Raw genomic sequence first — 13,686 nt, 5'->3', positions numbered from 1 at the left:
GAAAAGGATCCTTGTTTGTAGGATGAGAAATGAAACACGAAGGCAGGGTGATGCCTATACTACCTTGACTGGGAAAGTAAATGTTGGGAGACTCAATTTCTTCACTGTTTTGTATAGACATGTGCTTGTGAATGACTATACCAGTAAAATATATTCAGGGATAACAAATAAACCTTATTAAACAAATCTACTTGGGCTACTCCTGACCATTATATAAGATACATGTCTACCTTTTTGAATCCGGGGTTGTTCTTGAGTTCTCTTTCTAAATTAATTGTGAGACAAATTAAATTGTGAGATAATTAATTGTGAGACAATATGTTAATTTTATATTTGCATCTGAGTCATGATTCCACCTTCTTTAAAAAATTGTTTTAATACTAGAAAATTGTTTAGGCTGAATTATCATTTTCAGCTTGGCCAGTTTTAGGCAATTGTATGAAACCACTTCAGATGGGATTTCAAACTGTGACTTTGATGGAGTCCCAGCTCCTCTTAGTAAGGTTGTGTTTGCCATTCCATGGGTCCAGTATATGAGAGAGCACCTTTAAATGGGAAGCCCCATGCAAATTAATATCATTTAATTCTCAAAGTTGTGCAAAGGTTATGGTTTCTTCTATTTAAAGCTGAGGAAATTCACAGTCAAGAAGATTACATGGTGCATGTGGATTCTGGGGAGCAATTGTGTGGCCCAGACCAGTGCTGTTTCACTCAGATCCCAGCCAGAGGTCTGCCCTGAAGCCAGGGGCTCCTGCACATCCACCCAAGCCAAAGGTCCACCAAGGAAAGAGCTGCACAGGCACACAAGCTTCAGCCAGAGGCTCACCATTCCATCAGTAAGTGCACACAGATCCAAGAGAGCAGCTGTGTGCCCCAGACTGGTGCGGCTGTGGATGGATCCCAGCCAGGGGTGTGCCCCAACACCAGAGGCTAAGGCACACTCACCCAAGCCAAAGGCCCACCCAGTAAGGATCTGCACAATGCACATGCTTCAGCCAGAGGCGCACCATTCCATAGGAAACAGCCAAGGACCTGCCTGGAAAAGAGGTACGCAGGCACACAAGCAATACCCAGAGGCTCGCCTCAGTACCATAGATAAGTGCATGGAGACCCAAGCCAAAGTCTTCACAGACAACAGGAACTGGGGTACACAGCTCCCACCTAAAGTCCCTCCCAGATAACAGCTACATAGAAGCCCCAGCAAGAGACATGCCTAGATACCATCCCAAGTGTGCATAGGCCCCAGCCAGAAGTCTGCCCAGACAACAGGTCAGCTCAAGGGTCCAGAAGGCCACCACTCTGGACCCAGGAATTGGTGTACTGGTGAGCAGCAAAGTAAAGGCTGCTAGGTGGGTTGCTGAGAATTCAAGACCACTAGGTGAGCAAAAAGTCACCTGAACAAAGACACAACAGGCTGCATCTGTTGAAATGAGATGACATGTAAATAAGTCTCAAAACCAGACTTCGAGATCACCTAAGGCAACCTCAAAGGAAAACAAGATGGGAAAATCTGATACTCAACCCACCTAGACTACCTGAACTGGCAACGAAAGAGATCCTGCAAAAAATGAAATCAGAAATAATTTCTCAGATAACAACAGAGATTAAGCACATAGTACAAGACATGATTAAGAAATTGAGAGTGGACACAGATAAAAACAATAGAGGAGCTGAGGAACATGAGGGAACCCACATGATGTGTGGAATGAACAAAAAGAGACAGTGGCCATAAGTATTCGGTTGCGCATGTTAACTTGCCCTATATTCTCTAGTGTGTACTATTTCCTAAGTTTTCCCATTTCTTTTCTTTTCTTTTTCTTTTTCTTCTTACTCAGCCCAAACTTGCTCTGTAGAGCCAGTTTTTTTTTGTTATTCTTTATTTTAAATTTTTCTTCTTTAATTTTCATACCTCAAACAAATGTGAAACTTTCCACCTTTTTGTTGTTGTTTGTCAGTTTTCATTCAACTATTTGTTCAAGATGGAAAGAACCTAGAAAGTCTCCAGAAGGAGACTCCAGCACCCAAAACCTGGTGACACATTTCATTTATCCAGCTCTTTGGGCACAGTTTTTGTTTGTTTCTCTTTCTGTGAGTTATTTCTCTTCTTCTTTCTCTGTCTGGTATGCCCTGTTGTCTGCATGCTTGTTTGTGAATACCATGTTATCTTGTCACATGTGGCTGGAAATCATTTTTCTTTTTTAAAACAACTGGTCTTATAAAAACTCACCCTTGTAGATAGGAGCTAAGCTTTTGATTTTAAAGAACACACGGGCTTCCTCCCTCTTTTTTTGAATTATTTTAACAGATATAGTGTCTTCCTGCATGAGAAGGGAAAAATTGGTACAGTTTTAAACTGCCACTTCTGCCTCTGGATCCTAATGCCTGCCTATTGGTTTAAGGCTAGATGCCTTCCTTGTTTCTTCTAACAAAATGCAGATAATTTATAAAAATGCCTGACAGCTTGAGAAGAACAAATGGGAAGCATTCAAAGCTTAATTAAAGTGACTTTGTGCTTAATTAAAGTGACTTTGTCTGTAAAAAAAGTAGAGCCATCCTTACTTTTAAAAGGTTTTTTTTCCATTTTTTTTTCTCATAATGTTTTCTTTCCCTTCTTCCCTTTCCCCTTTCCCTTCCACCATCCCCAAATCCTTGGACCTTTTCTTATTTCAAATTATCAATTATTCATTTTAATCATTTTCATCCTTATTTACACTTCAAACTCTGTGTAGATAGGGAAAGGTGGAGGGAGTGAAGGGTGCACAGGTAATGGGAGAAAAAGTAAAAACTAAGATGCATCATGTTCTGGTACAAACACCCAATGATAAATGTAAATGTATTTTATACCTAAAATGTACCAATAAATATATATATTTTAAAAATTTTTTAAAAGGTTTTTTTTAAAGTTTCTGTCTCTATTGCCTTAAGAAAAGTACCAAAGTTTTTACTGTCAGGGTAAATGCAAGAGACTTTTTTCCCAAGTGGCTCCACTCTGCTTAAGTAAGAGCCATCCAGTGACTTAACAGGGCTAAGGGAATCCCAAGATACTATTTCCAAATGGCTTCACCCTGCTTAAGTAAGAGCCACCCAGTGGCTCACCAGAAGCAAAGACAAGACTGGTGTGTGTGTGTGTGGGAAGGATTCCACCTTGACCTGGTGGGAGTTTTAAAGGACTAGGTAGGGTGATTACGTGGCTCAATCCTTCTCCCTAATCAGTTAATGGGTCCCAGTAGGGAAAATCTGCCATATTTGCTTGCTATACTTGCTCTAAGGTTTGGACAGAGACATCTGTCTAGTAATTGCTTGAGCCGCACAAGGGATGTTTTGTGGGGCTTACTGGGGCCCCTCCTTTTGCATGGGATGTCATCTCAAGGGGCCAAGACCCAGTCCCCCCCATCCTTTCTAGGCCCCAGGACTAGCCATGGGAAATCTCTTTGACCTCACCATACAGGTTCTATCAACTTTACCTCTAGATTTTATTCTTGATTAGTAGGAAAGGTTTGATACTGACAATTTAAAAGAGGAACAGCTTATCTACTATAGAAATATAGTTTGGGTTCAGTATGAACTAGGAAATGGCAAGTGATAAGTATGAGATGGCTCTTTAAGTTATGAGATGATTCTTCAGTTAACAACGTTTCCACTTAAAATATAAAAGGTGGAGTGAAGTCCCTCATATTCAAGTTTTTGTGAGCCTTTATTACTGGGAATGCCCAGAAGTATCGTACTTAGAGTGACCCCAAGGAAGAGGATATCCTTGATGACCCAGTCCTGGGACCCCCACTTGTCTCTCAGGGGGATATGAGTCTCTCATCTGTTTAATAAAGAAACTTCAGATAGGTCCGCAGACACCTATGATCTAATTACTGGATATGGCCTTGTCTGTGTTCAACAATTGGGATCTGGTGCAGAGACAAAAGAAAAAAGCTAGAATTATAGCTCTTGTAATTGGCAATGCTTTAAACTCCCCCATATTGTCTAAGGAAAAACCTCAGGACAACCAAAGTCCTGTTTGAAGTGCAAGAAGTCTGGACACTGGGCACACAATTGCACCAAGCCACTGCCTGGACCCTGCTCTGAGCGTGAGCCAGCCAACGTGCCTAACTCATGGCACTGGGAGTTTGATGGTCCCCACTACCAGAAAGGAGATAGGGGAGCCAAAACCCTTGCTTCCTGCTCTTAAGAGGTCCAGGGGAACCTGCAATGCCCCATCCATAGATATTACCATCTTCTATGTGGAACCCTGGATAATGCCAGCTGTCATGGGTGAGCCTATTCAATTACTTCATTCAGTTTTGACTTCCCTCTCTGGGAAACTTTCCTCTAAGTCTTTAGCCATAGTTTGGGTCAAGGGGAAGCCTAATCAGAAATTCTTCACTCCTGCTCTGATGTGTCACATTGAAGTTCAAATGTTTAGCCATGAGTTCATAATTGTCCCACCGCGTCCTACTCCCTTGCTAGGAAAAGATTTACTAGCAAAATTGGGTCCCATTCTTAAATTATGGCTAAGGCCAAATGGATTTTACCTGTTGGGCTGCAACAGGCCTCCCTGACCAAATTAGTCAACAAGCGGATCTTGCTGCATGGGATAATGGAGTACCTAGTAGAGCAAATTCAGGTATCCCAACAGTTATAAGATTAAAAGACCCCAGCCAATTTCCTAACCAAAAACAGTACCCAGTCAAGCAAGAGGCATCTAAAGGCCTCCAGCATCTCATATATAGGTTTCTCAAATATGGTCTTCTGAAGCCTTGTCAGTCCCCTTGTAATACTGCCATTCTCACTGCAGTAAAGCCCTCAGGAGAATATCAGATGGCGCATGACCCTTTAGTGGCAGATCCATGTACAATTCTCTCCCCAAACCCAGAGGACTAATTGGTTCTCAGTCTTAGATTTATTAGACACAATTTCCCATTCCCCTGCATCCAGACTCCCAGTTTTTATTTTCCTGTGAATGGGAAAATCCCATTTCAAGAGAAAAGTAGCAATATATTTGGACAGTTCTCCATAGAGATTTAGAGACAGTCTTCACCTTTTTGTTCAGGCTATAGAGACTTAAAGAACCTACACCTTAAAGAAGGAATCATCCTATAGTGTGTAGATGAGATTCTAGTTTGCAGCCCAACTTGGAAGTTATCCAAGATATCCATTATACAAACTTCAACTTTCTAGATAAGAAAGGATATAAACCCTCCAAAGAAAAGACTCAGATATCACCCCAAAAAGTTCAATATATGGGATATAGTCTTACATCTGGGGAATGACAGCTGTCTAGGGATAGGATCCAGGATACCTGTGACTTAGAACTCCTACCACCAAACAATAGCTTTGTTCCTTTTGGGAATGGTTAACTTTTGTAGGATCTGGTTACTTAATTTTTAAAAAATTCTTTCATTGGTACATTTTAGGTATACAATACGTTTACATTTATCACGTAGTGCTTGTACCTGTACATGATGTATCTTGGTTCTTATTTTTTCCCCATCACCTGTGCACCCTTCACCCCCTCCACCCATCCCTATTTACATAGACTTTGTTTCCATTTTTTCTTTTCTCATAATTTTTCCTTTCCCTTCTTCCTTTCCCCTTCCCCTCCTACCACTCCTACACCTTTGGACCTTTTCCTATTTCAAATTATCAATTATTCATTTTAATCATTTTAATCCTTATTTACACTTTCCATTTCTCACACTAGAGAAACACTTAGAGATTTACACGTGTATTCTATTTATTTCACTTAAGAGTATGGCCTCAATATGCATCCATTTAGCTATAAATGTTTCTAGTTGCTTGTTCTTTATGGGTGAGTAGTATTCCATTTTGTAAAAAAAAATCTTCTTTATCTGCTTTCCAGTTGTTGGGCACTTGGGCTGCTTTGAAGCTTTAGCTATTACAAACTGTGCTGCTATGAACATGGGTGCACATATATCACTGTGGTATGATTCTTTTAATTCTTTGGGGAAGAGCCAGCAGAGGAATAGCTGGGTCAAATGGAACCTCTAGCCCTAGTTGTTTGAGGTATCTCCGTACTGATTTCCACAGTAGTTGCACCAGTCTGCACTCCCACCAACAATGGAGAAGGGTTCCTTTCTCCCCACACCCCTGCCAGCATTTGTTATTGGTGGATTTCTTGATAGCAGCCATTCTTTGTGGGGCGAGGTGGAATCTCAGTGTTGTTTTCATCTGCATCTCTCCAATGACCAGTGATGTTGAACATTTTTTCATATATTTATTTGCTGCTTTTACTTCTTTGTCTGAGAAATGTCTGTTCATTTCAGATGCCCATTTTTGAATTGGGTCTTTGAGTTGTGGGGGAGGTCTGAGTTTTTTCAATTCTTTATATATTCTAGATGGTAGACCTTGGTCTGAGGTACAGCTGCTAAATTTTTTCCCCCATTGTAGGTTGTCTCTTAGCTCTGTTGGTGGTTTCTTTTACAGTGCTGAAGCTTTTTGATAAGATGAGATCCCAGTTGTTGACACTTTGTGATAGTTCCCGTGCTACTGAGGCTTTGTTCATAAAGTCTTTTCCTATGCCAATATCTTCAAGAGTTCTACCTATCTTCCAGCAAGTTTAGTGTTTCTGTCTTAATATTTACATCTTTAATCCACTTTGACCTTAGTTTAGTGCTTGGTGATAGGTATGGGTCTAGTTTTAATCTTTGGCAGGTTGAAATCCAGTTTTTCCAACACCATTTATTAAAGAGGCTATCTTTCCTCCAATGAGGGTGATTGGGTCCTTTGTCAAAGATGAGGTGGCTGAGTATGTCTGGAGTTGTTTCTGCATCTTCTAATATATTTCACTGATCCTCATGTCTGTTTCTTTACCAGGACTGTGCTGTTTTTATCACAGTAGCTTTATAGTATAGTTTCAAGTTGGGCATTGTGATACCCCCAGCCATGTCTCTGTTGCCTAGAATTCTTTTGCTATTCTGGTTTCAAATGAATTTTTGGATTGTTTTCTCTAGTTCTATGAAGTATATTGTTGGAATTTCAATTGGCATTGCATTAAATCTAGATAGTAGTTTTTGAAGTATGGCCATTTTCACTATATTGGTTCTTCCTACCTAGGAACAAGGGATGTCTTTCCCTTTTCTCATATCCTCTTCAGTCTCTTTTTTCAGAGTGCTGTACTTTTCAGTGTAGAGGTCTTTTGCTTCCTTTGTTAGGTTGATTCCTAGATATTTCATTTTTTTGGATGCTACTGTAAAAGTAATTGTTTCCTGAATTTCTCTCTCAATGAGTCTGCTATTTGTGTATAAGAAGGCTATTGTTTTTTGAATGTTGACCTTATATCCAGCTACTCTACTGAGTCTGTCAATTAGTTCTAGAAGACTTTTGATCAAGTTTTTTAGGTCTTCTATGTAAAATATCATATCAGTAAATAATTACAGTTTAACTTCTTCCTTTCCTATCTTTATTCCTTTTATTTCTTTCTCTTTTCTAATTGTTGTGGCTAATGTTTCCAGAACTATATTGAATAGAAGTGGTGATAGTGGGTATCTTTGTCTTGTTCCTGATTTTAGCATGAAAGTTTTCCATTTTTGACCATTTAGTATGATGTTGGCTTTTGGTTTTTCATAGATAGCCTTATTCAGGTTGAGATAAAGACCTTCTATTCCAATTTTCCATAGGGTTTTTATCATGAATGGGTGTTGGATTTTGTCAAATGACTTTTCTGCATCTACTGAGATGATTTTATGGTTTTTGTCCTTGGCTCTGTCAATATAGCGTATTACATTTATTGATTTTGTAAGTTGAACCACCCTTGCATCCCTGGGAAAAATCCGACTTGGTCAGGGTGTGTGATCTTCTTGATGACACTCTGTATTCTGTTTGCCAGTATCTTGTTGAGGATTTTTGCATCTATGTTCATCAGGGAGATTGGTCTGTAGTTCTCTTTTTGGGTTGGGTCTTTCCCTGGTTTTGGAATCAAAGTAACACTTGCTTCCAGGAATGAATTTGGAAGCCTTGCTTCCCTTTCAATTTCCTTGATAAATTTAAAGAGTAATGGTGATAGTTCTTCTCCAAATGTCTTGTAGAATTCAGCAGTGAAGCCATCAGGAACTGGGCTTTGCTTTAAATTTTTTATTACATTTACAATTTCACTCATTGAAATTGGGGTGTTTAGAATTTCTATATCTTCTTTATTTAACTTTGGCAATTTGTATGTATCTAGGAATCTGTCCATTTTGGTTACTTAATTTTTGACTAATGACAAAACCTTTATATTAAGCTGTAAAAGGTCCTGAGTCTATGCCCTTAGCATGAACAAAAGTAATTGACAATACCTTTAGGTAAATAAAGCATGCCATTATTAAGACTCCAGCATTGTGTATACCTAACTTAAGAAAATCCTTCTTACTCTATGTATCAGAAAAGAGAGCCATTGCTTTGGGGGTCTTGACCCAAAGGCTAGGACAAGAATCCCATCTATTGACATACCTTTCAAAAGAATTAAATGGAGTGGCTGTTGAATGACTGCCTTGCCTAACAGCAGTAGCAGCTAAAGATATGCTAGCAGAGGAAATAGCAAAGTTAATTTTAAGACAGAAACTAGAAGTCTTGATTCCCCATCAGAATAGAACTATTCTGGAGACAGAAGGTTGCTTGTGATTAACAAGGAATGGCTTAACAAGTATCAGGCTGTGCTCTTAGACACCTCTAAGGTTATCATAAAAACTTGCACTACTCTTAATTCTGCCTCTTTGGTGCAAACAGGCCCAGAAGTCAGGCACTCAAGTGGACAAGTAATCTCCCAGAATGATTTAAGCAGGCAGGACATCAGTGACCTGCCTCTCCAAGGCCTGAGGAGGTGTGCATTGATATTAGGAAAAGGCAAAAAGTTAAATATTTATATAGAGTTCAAATATGCCTTTCTGGTGCTACATACTCATGCAACAATCTGGAAAGAGACAATAAACAATCATCTATAAAGGACAAGGAGGAAATCCTAAAACTCCTAGAGGCAGTTCATCTTCCCAAGAAGATCACAATTATGCACAGAAAAAGGCACCTGAGAGACATGTCTCCTTGGGAAATCTAAAGGCTTATAGGGAAGCAAAAAGGGCAGCCCTACAGCTCCTTAAGACTCTAGCCTTTTTCCCAGTTCCTGAGGTACCATTAAAATCCATCTGTACTCCCCAGGAAAATAAATGGGTTTTAGGAGCTAGAAGAAGTAAAAAGAGGCTCTGGTAGTGTTAAAAAAAAAACAAAACCAAACTGGTCCTTTCTGAAGGGACACAGTGAAAACTAGAAAAACACTTCATGATTCCTTTCATATGGGAAAAGATGCTACATTGGAAATGGTCACTGAAGCTTTCACAGGACTAGGACTAACAACATCCACCTGATATGTCTGCAAAATTTACCAACTCTGTACCTACAATAACTTGGGCAAGCCCAAACCACCTCCTTTGTTAAAACTTGTACAGAGGAGAGGGACATACCTTGGGCAGGATTTCACCCATATATCACCATGTAGAGAATTCAGATATATTGGTCCTAACTGACACCTTTACAGGGAGGGTTGGAGCCTTTCCTACTCATTCAGAAAAGGCTACAGAAGGTAGTCAAGGTACTTCTTAAAGAAATCATCCCCAAATTTGGACTACCCCAGTCCCTCCAGATTGACAATGAACCTTTTACTTTTCAAATTACTCAGGTAGTTGCAAAGGCTTTACAAATAAAGAATCATCTCCATTTGACCTGGCAGCCTCAATCTTCTGGAAAGGTAGAGAGAACCAACCAGAACCTAAAGCAAGCTCTGGCAAAACTTTGCCAAGATCTGTCTAAGTCCTGGCTCTGATTGCTGCCAATAGTGTTCATGACATTTCATAACATGCCCAAAACTGGGCTAAATTTGAGCCCATTTGAAATGTTATATGGGAGACCATTTTTACCCTCTGATATGGTAGTAGACGCTGAGACCATGAAACTCATACAATATTTCATTAATCTGGGACAAGTATAACAGGCTATCCAAATGTATGGGAATAGAGTCCTGCCAGCTCCTGGTCCAGTGGGGAACCACCTAGTGTCCACCCTGGAGACCCAGTGCTTGTGAAAACTTGGAGAGAAGAAACTCCCACAGACCAATTAAAACTAAAATGGAAGGGCCTTTTTCTTTTCCGTGATCCTCTCCACACCCACTGTAGTAAAAGTGATAGAGACAAATAATTTGAATCGTCTTTCTAGAATAAAGCCAGTTCCACCTGAACTATCTGAAGAACAAGATCACCCAAAAGGAAAAATGTACTCCTGTGAATCTCTGGAAAACTTGAGATTTCTCTTCAAAAAGCAAAATTCAAGTGTTGCTACAGATAAGTAAACAGGATCTTGCTAAGGCCATGGCTCTCAGACCCTTGATGATTTATCCAACATACTTCTCTAATTTACGTTCTCTTCTATAGGAAGCATGGAAGTCTGACCTGATCCTCTTATTTAGGCTAACAGTAAAGTTTCTTTTTCTCATCAAACAGACAGCTCAGTGATTAATAACTTTTTTTATCATTGTCTTATGATAGGTTTTTTTCTTCACCTCAGCCAGTGAGCTATAGCATCCCAACGTACTTGGAGAGCACATAATCCCCCTTAGGTAGGATCTACAGCCTCTTCCAGCCAGAAGAAGCTATAGAAGGCAAATACCTCCACTCTCCCTCACTACCCAGTAGAGGATTATGGGAATTTATGTCTCTCAGGGAGAAATGAGATGGGAAGATTGGGTGTGGCAAAGTTGGCCCAGGAGTAAGCATGACCTGATAATTACAAAATCCCAGGACACATTTGAAAAACAGCTCCCACAGTCTTATATGTGGACTTTTTGTGGGAACCCACTGACAGGTCCCCTGAGTCAGAACCCTGCCCAACCAGAGGGAACCCCCACCCCAGCAGACCTGTTACCAGCATTCACAGGAGCATAGCAATAACACGAAGCCAGCAGCTGCCTCACTTAACTACAAGAAAGCTGATTCTATGAAAAAACACAAGAGACCTACTGCTCCTACTGCTGCCTTGTTGCTTCTACCACTGCCATTTATCAGCTAGCCCCAGGCCCATCACCCATGGGACTCTAAAATTTTCCACCCTCTTGACCAGTGCCCCCTCCCCTACCTAAACTTCCCCATATCAACCACATGCACCCTTTTCTCAGTGTCAAAGGTCTTTTTGCCCTTTACCTGTCTGCACCCAGATGGAATAAACTCATTGCATATTGTTTAGATTTTGCCTGCCTTGGTAGTCTCAATTGTGTCTCAGTGTGACCTTACATAATGATGTGTGGAATGAACAAAAAGAGACAGTTACCATTAAGCACTTCCTACTGTGGCACCACATATTATCCTACCCTATATTCTCTAGGGTATACTTTATTTTTTCTATTTCATTTGTATTTTTACTCCACCCCAAACTCTCTGCAGAGCCAGTTTCTCCTTTCCCTTTCATTTTTTTCCTGTTTAATTTCCCAACCTCAAATAAATGTGAAAATTTGTCACAATTTTTACTTGTTTCATTCAATTCTTTATTTGAGATTTTAAAAACCTAGAAACCACCTTCAGAAAGAGACTCCAAGCACTCCATCCAGAGACCCAGCAAGTGGACTTGCTCTCCTCTCTGGAGAGACAGGGCAAGCAGAGTAGTGTTGTGGTTTGAACATAGTTAACATGGTTTGAACATGCTCCCTCCCCCAGCTTCATGTGTTGAAGTGCAATCCCCATTTGAGATATTACAAGGACAGAAATTTAATTGATTATGGTGTTTAGAGGTGGGGCTTTTGGAAGTGATTAGAATTAGATAAGTTGATTAGGATTTATGTCCCTAATTAAACTTGGTGGCTTTAAAAGAAGAGAGAAACAGACATAAACACAAGCTCCCTATCTCTTGCCATGTGATGCCCTGTGCCACCCTTGGACTCTGCCAACAAGAAAGCCATCACTAGCTGTGAGGCCTTGAGCCTCTGGAAACATGAGTGACATAAACTTATCTTTTTAAGGTATCCTGACTCAGATATTTTGTCATAGCATCAAAAACCAGACTAGTATATTTGCATTGGCAGTTTGTTTCTCAAAAGCTGTTGTTTCCTTGGAAGTCTCTGCAGCTATAGAAACTATCAAATCAAGACTGGTGGGCTGCAGGAAAAGTTTAAACAGACCTTGTGACTATTCCTTCTCAATCCCTTCCTGACTTCCACAGAAGATCCATGCTGTGCCCAAAGGAAAACTGTTGTTATTCACAAAAAAACAGGTGTACAGTAGTGAAGAAATGCACACTAGTCTTTGTTTGATGCAGTCATTATAATAATTTGGGGCAATTCGTCTGAATAACCATAATTAGCGTGGTTAATTGGTAAATGTTAAGAGAAGATATTTGTTTGTCTCACAGGCATTTTTCCCCTTCACTACTTTTAGGAATAAAGTCAGTATTCTGACGTCAATGATGAGTCATTGTCTCTTTGTTCCCCACAGCATGCCCCCTTCTTCCCTTCCCTTATCAGCCATTACACAGACTGAACTGGATATTGAACATTCATTCATTTATCTAAAAAGATACTTACACACTCTGTTCTTAATTTTAAAATTAGTTTTGCATGATTTTTCAGATGTCTTTCATAAAAGCAAAGCAAAAGGAAACTGAATTAAGATTCTTTTATATTCTCACATGGTTGTGATTTTCTTTTAAAGCAGGTCATTTCCCTTAATATATAAAACATTCCCAATTCTTGTGAAAAAAACGAAAAAGAGAATGTTCCAAACATCAGAGCCTGAACAGCCTGAAAACTAGATATTAATTTAGTAATGCTAATGTAGTAATGAATTATATTAAATCCAATGTATCCAAAACATTATTTTTCAATATGTAATAAATATTAAACAATATTGGGATGGGCATCAGGATTTTTGAAATACGTTCTGTGTGTTTTTCCTTCTGTGTCAGGAGCATTTCTACATAAATTTTGGGGAAGATAATTTCATAATTAAAGTATGACTATAGCTATCTAAAGCCCAGTGTTATCTTGCCTGAGAGCCGGCTATGGCATGGGGAATCATAACTTTTGCCTCAGGTCAGAGCTAAGGCCTAAATGGTGAAGAAGACCTCAGTGTGAAGCTGTGGTGCTCAAGGATAAGATAACACCAGCTAAAGACATCTTGATTCCTTGAGAACCCAGTAGTAATACAAAAAAGAAAGGGTTCACCTGGGGAGAGATGAGTTCCTTATCAGCTTAGCTCATCCCACCTGCTGAGGTGGGAATGCTCTCCTTTCCGCCCTCATCAGCATGAGATTTGCATCAGTACAGGATCAGACATAGGATCAACAACATCCCCCAAGTCACCTGATACTCCCTCTAATTATTTTAGGTCCCTAATAAATAGTGGCTAGTTTGAAGAGTCTTTATTCTTGCCCACTGTGAGGCTTTAGCCTGCCAGCCCCTCAAATACTTTGGAAGTACCAACATCTCTATAATCTTTTTGTTTCTTTAGCCCTCCTTGTCCCTCTTTCAAGGCACTTGGAGGAAATTGCCCCCCCCCATACTTCTGGGTAACTTATTTTGTCTTATTTGTTTTTCTTCTCTGTAGCCAATTCCTCTACTAAAATTTAGAGCCTCCAATGACAGCTTAGCACCTCAGGAAGGGGCCTCACACACTGCCTAGAGCAAGCACAGCAAAGGGTAGGGAGTGGAAGTCCCTACAAGGCCAA

Source organism: Heterocephalus glaber, unplaced genomic scaffold (assembly GCF_053883595.1).
Source record: "Heterocephalus glaber isolate CG9 unplaced genomic scaffold, H.glaber_assembly_v1.0 deba00000546, whole genome shotgun sequence".
In the NCBI taxonomy this organism is placed as follows: Eukaryota; Metazoa; Chordata; class Mammalia; order Rodentia; family Bathyergidae; genus Heterocephalus; species Heterocephalus glaber.
Note: the sequence above shows the minus strand (reverse complement) of the source record.